Source organism: Fukomys damarensis, unplaced genomic scaffold (genome assembly GCF_012274545.1).
Source record: "Fukomys damarensis isolate Sample0158 unplaced genomic scaffold, DMR_v1.0_HiC HiC_scaffold_34, whole genome shotgun sequence".
NCBI classification, from domain to species: Eukaryota; Metazoa; Chordata; class Mammalia; order Rodentia; family Bathyergidae; genus Fukomys; species Fukomys damarensis.
Window position 1 is genome coordinate 21,841,060 of NW_022900946.1, and position 5,332 is coordinate 21,846,391.

Sequence of the window (5,332 nt, forward strand, 5' to 3'; positions counted from 1 at the left end):
TTTTTTTTTTTTTTTGGTACTGGGGATCGAGCTTGGGTCCTTGCACTTGTAAGGCAGGCACCAGAAGCACTGAGCTAAATCCCCAGCCCTACTTAAAAATAGTTTTTTGATGAGGATAAGCTTACAATTTTAATGCTATGCAATTCATAAAACATTTAAAAACTAAATATGCTATATATATATTTTTTGGTACCTGGGATTGAACTCAGGACCTTGCACTTGTGAGGCAGGTGGTGACCCCACTTAGTGAAATCTCTGGCCCTGCTATCTTTTGATTAATTCTTGCTGTAATTTTTTTAACCGTCATGTTACTGGAAACTTTTTCTTACAAATAGCATATCTGGATTTGTTTCTTATATCCACCTTCAATATTTATATTTTAACTGGTAAGTTTACTCCCTTTGTACTTATTAGAATCATTAACATATTCAGACTGGTTCCTAGCATCCAAATTCTTTTTATATAATTCAATTATTTTCTGTGTTAATTTTTCTTCCCTTTTTAAAAACTCTTACTGTAGATAGAGATCTACACTCAACCCCAATAAGTTAAGAAACTTATCAGGCCCTCATATCTCCTGATCACTCCTGGTCCCTCAAATCTATCACACTGATACCAGTGAGACTGTTAATTCTGGGTTATTGTTGATATATTTTCTCTTTTTTCCTTTGGTTTTATCTGTTTTCTAAAGATAACAATAACATTTAACACGATATTTGATTTCCTTTGCTGATTGTATCTCTTGCAACATTTTCTGCAATTGTCTTTCTGTGTATATGAGTTTTATCTAAACTGTCTCTGAGGCTGTCCCTGGGGTAGGTAGGATGTGAGACGGATCTGAAAAGCTGTTCGTATTGTTGGCACCCTTGGATAGCAGTCTGCTTGGATAAACATTCCAGGTTCTGACTAGTTTTCTTCACCCGTTAAAAAATTCTACTTTGTTGTCGACCCGTATGCTCTGTTGAAGTTGCAAAATCCGATACAGCCCGATTTATGTTTTTTCAGATGATCGTTTTTCAAAATGGGAAACGAAGATGGAATCAGGCCTTCACCCTACTTGCTCTGCTAGCCTTCAGAATATTGCACACTTTTGCATTTGAGATCGTGCTGGGAGGAGACCTTAAGACAAAGGCTCAGGGGAAGGGGGGTGTTTGGCAGGCATAGTGTTAAAGGGAGAAGGGGTGGGCAGTGGCCCGCAGGGCCCGTAGTAGGAGCTGGGAGAGCCCCACTGTTTCCCTCCTGAGGGCCCAGAGAGATTGGCACTGATGTCCCAGCTCCTGTTCACTGGAGCTCAGGAAATGCCATTCTGCCCTGTTGGGGTCAGGGCTGGGACACAGGTGCCGGGCCAGCGGGGAGCCTGCTCGGTGGCACTATGGTGGTGAGGTTGTGCTCCTTACCTCATCAAAATGCGTGGCTTACTTGAAAAGAACCTGCTCTGTGCTCAGTTTGCGATGACCAAAAGGAAGGGCTCAGGCTTGCCTTGGATAAGGGAGTGTTGGGTGCGGAATTTAAAGCTGCCTGCAATAGAAGGAGTGGGGCTGAGGCCAGAAAACGGTATGAAGCGAGCAAGGTCAGAACAGGAGCTGAGGGAGGGTGCAGTCCCCAGTCTGCAAGAGGAGTGGAGCTTTGTCCTATTAGTCGATGGTTTCCGTCACTTCCCAACCTGAGTGATGCACTGGAAATACCAAGGGACCCTTTGTGGACACGTCTTAGTCATAAGGAGCAGCAGCCAGTCCGCATAAAACTGGTGGCCTTGCTGGGCATGGGGCAGTGCCATCTGATACACCACAGGGGGCTCTCTTGCACTCCTCAAGTGGCAAAAGTAAAAAGTGTGATTGTCCCTAGAGTTGGGAGGGCCCAGAGAGCCGACGCTGTCAGAGCTCACAGCAGGATGGACACTGGTCTATCAGTTTGCTTGAGCTGTGGGGATGAAGTGTGGACACCACTCCAGGCCGTCTGTCCTGCGGTACGGACTGTGGGAAGCCCTGCCTGGTTTGAACTAAAATGTTCTGCTTATGTGTGTGGTGGCAAGAATTTGGAACAACCTAGAACCTCTTCGATTGGAGAGCAGAATCCGTATATCTGCCCGAGAGCATGCAAGGATCAGTGCAGAAACCTGTGTGGCGGTGGGCCAGAGAATCTTATGACCATGATGACAGCCTGAGCCCCCTTTCCATCCCGGGTCCCTGGCAAGCGTGGAAATCTGTGGGCAGTGGGGAGACCGTGTCTCTTCCCCAGCGGCCCCTTAGTGTCTGCAAACCTAGAAGAAAGAATGGCTGACTGGGTGGCCAGGGCTGGGTGATCAGCCTGAAGCCTCCTGTGGGTGCTGCTGGCCTCTAGATTCCAGCGTTCTTGGGACAGCCTGCCCCCTGTGGCCTGCTGTCGTGGTGTTGTCAGTGACAGGACACACATATTCCCTGGCTGTAGCGCTCAGGGTCTCCAAGGCAGTCTACCAGCGTGTGGGCAGGGGCTCCAGGGAATCCTGGCAGACAGATGGCGCCTCTGTCATCCCTGATGGGTCCCTAAGTGACCCCATCTCCAAACCTAAACCCAGTTCTGCAGACCAGGCAGAGGTGTGGACGCAGAGGACAGAACAGGTTCTTCTCCAAGAGGCTCTGGTGTAGCTCCTCTTGCCCACACTCTCTGGGAGGAGCAGTTCCTGGGCTCAGCTGCGATGCAACCCAGGCCCAGGCTGAGGCTGGCCAGGGCTCTGAGGTAGAGGCTGCTCATGCCTGCTCTTGCCCACTGTGTAATCTCTTGCCACACTTTGTGTGGGGCAGGGTGAGTGCTGGTGGGCCTGAGGCCAGGGGACAGAGTAAGTCTCTACGGGAATCCAGGGCTTCAGACACGAAGGATTTGTGGCACAGGAGGAGCCGCCTGCATGAGGAGCCCTGAGTGTTCTTCCTCTGGGTGATGGAGATATGCCACATAAAATGAAAACATAGTGTGGCGCATGCCTGTAATCCCAGCTCTCGGGAGGCTGAGGCAGGAGGATCTCTGTGAGTTCGAGACCAGACTGGGCTACATGGTGAGTTCCAGGTCAGTCTCAACTACATAGTGAGACCCTGTCTCAAACAAACAAACAAACAAACAAACACACACAAAGTTACACAATCTTGGAGGTTAGGAAATGGCACTGCACATGTATCTCTGGCAGAGAAAGATATTTTAACAATTCCCAAGTTCTTCCTAGTTCATCCTGAGCGGCCCCACCTCCCCCAGGCAGAGATGGGTGGGCAGAAGTCTGTCCCACCAGCTCAAGGTTGTGGCAAAGGACACAGACCTGGCCCCCACACAGGACTTTATTCTCCCACAGTCCCGGAGGCTGCACGTCAAACTGGGCAGAGGTAATTCCTCCTCTCAAGGCCTCTCGGGCTTGTAGTTGCCACTTTCTCCCTGTGTCCTCACATGGTCATTCCTTTGTTCTCTTGTGAGGAGGACACCAGTCAGATGGGGCTATGCCCACCCACGTGACTCCACTTCACCTTGATCACCTTGTTAAGCACTTACGTCCAAACACAATCACATTCTGAGGTACTGGGTTTTAGGGTTCAATGTAAGAACTTAGGGAACCCAAATCAGCCCATGTCTGGGGCCTACTCCCTGCTGAACCCACAGACCCCCTTGTCTCCTATGGAATTAGCAGAAATGTCTCTTTCTTCACTCTTGGGTCTGGCTGTCTTTCTTAGATCTTGCTCTTCCTGTTCACTTAGCAAAATGTCCTCAAACTCCCAGCCTCTGGCTTGGCATAGTGGCACAGATGTGTGCAATCTCAGCACTCTGAGAGGCTGAGACAGGAAGATCCCAAGTTTGAAGCCAGCCCAGGCAACTTAGCAGCTAAGTTTAAAAAATGGGGCTGGGGATGTAGTTCAGCGCAAAGGCCCTGGCTTCAATTCCCATGGCTACAAAACAAATAAATAGCAGCAGCAACAACAAAATCCTCTCACACTCTCGAGGGAGCAGGCTGCAGCCTTCAACCAGCAGGGGACAGGGATGTGGGGTCTCTGAGGCCTGAGGGAAGGGAAGACGCAGGGAGAGTCAACAGTTCTTGCACCCTGCTCACCCACATTTCAGAACCACGACATGGCGCAGTCTCCCAATGGATCGGCCACTGAGTGGAGCCTCAGAGAGGCGCCTGGCGGGTGTGGAGCCATGCACGAACCTCTATTGCTACATGGTCACCTGGATCCCTGGGCCCCTGGGTTCCATCCTGACCTGGCCGTTCTGGGAGCCAGGGAGGCCAGGGATTAGCAGGGTCCAGGTAATTGCTGCAGTGAGGCAGCTGGGGTGAGGACCTCCCCAAACCCTGGCCAGGGGGCCCAAGGAAGTGGAGTGATAGCTTGCTCTCCGCCTGACGTGTGAGGGAAGTCACTGTCACTGTGAAGGGTGAGTACGTCCTGGGGCCTGCTGATTGCTCCGAGCCAACCATCCTGCCCCTATTTGGCAAACTCCCCTACATCTAACAGAAATCTGAGACCCTGGCTCCCATTCCTGGGGTGTCACCAGCCCCAGGTACTGGGATCCTGTGGAACGCAGGGCTATAGCTACAGATAAAGACACAGGGTGGCCGCTTCAAGTTGGCCTACATGTAGAAGCCCCCATCCTGGCCTGTCACTGCTTCACCCTAATTCTGGCCCTTCCTGAACATTGCATTCACGGCCCATCTCCTTCGATAGGGAACACACACACACACACACACACAAACACACACACGTTCACACAACCTGCCCTAGTCCCAAAGAAAGGAGACGATGTGACTGCCTATAGCGTGTACTCCCTCTTCCCCCTGCGGGGCTGGTACATTCCGTACCCACATCCTGTAGTGGAGAATAAATGAGACCAGGGGAGATACAATGGAGGGGGAATAGCTGAGTGAGGCTCAGGCAGTCGACTGAGCCCTTGTCCTCTGGTCTCCTGGCCCATAGCTGGTGTCTGGGTCTGAGCTCTCTGTCTCCAGGCTGCCACAGGATGCTGTGGCTGGTGTTCCTGACCTTCCCCTGCATGGGGGCCTCCATCCCCATGACCCCTGGTGAGTCCTGACCCCGTCCCTACCCCCGGGGCTCACAGGACCAGTCCTGGGGCTGCCCATCTGCCAGAGGCCTCGCTGACTCAGTCCTGAGCACCTCCAACCATCCTTTGACCACCCCCACCTCGGCTTCCTCAGACCCCCGCCCAGGACGGGAGCTGGCAGGCATCACTGGGGGCTGCCCTGTCTCGGCCTGGAGGTTCCCGTGGCAGGTCAGCCTGAGGTTCTACAGCAGGCGCAGCCAGCGGTGGGAGCACATCTGCGGGGGATCGCTCATCCACCCACAGTGGGTGCTGACCACTGCCC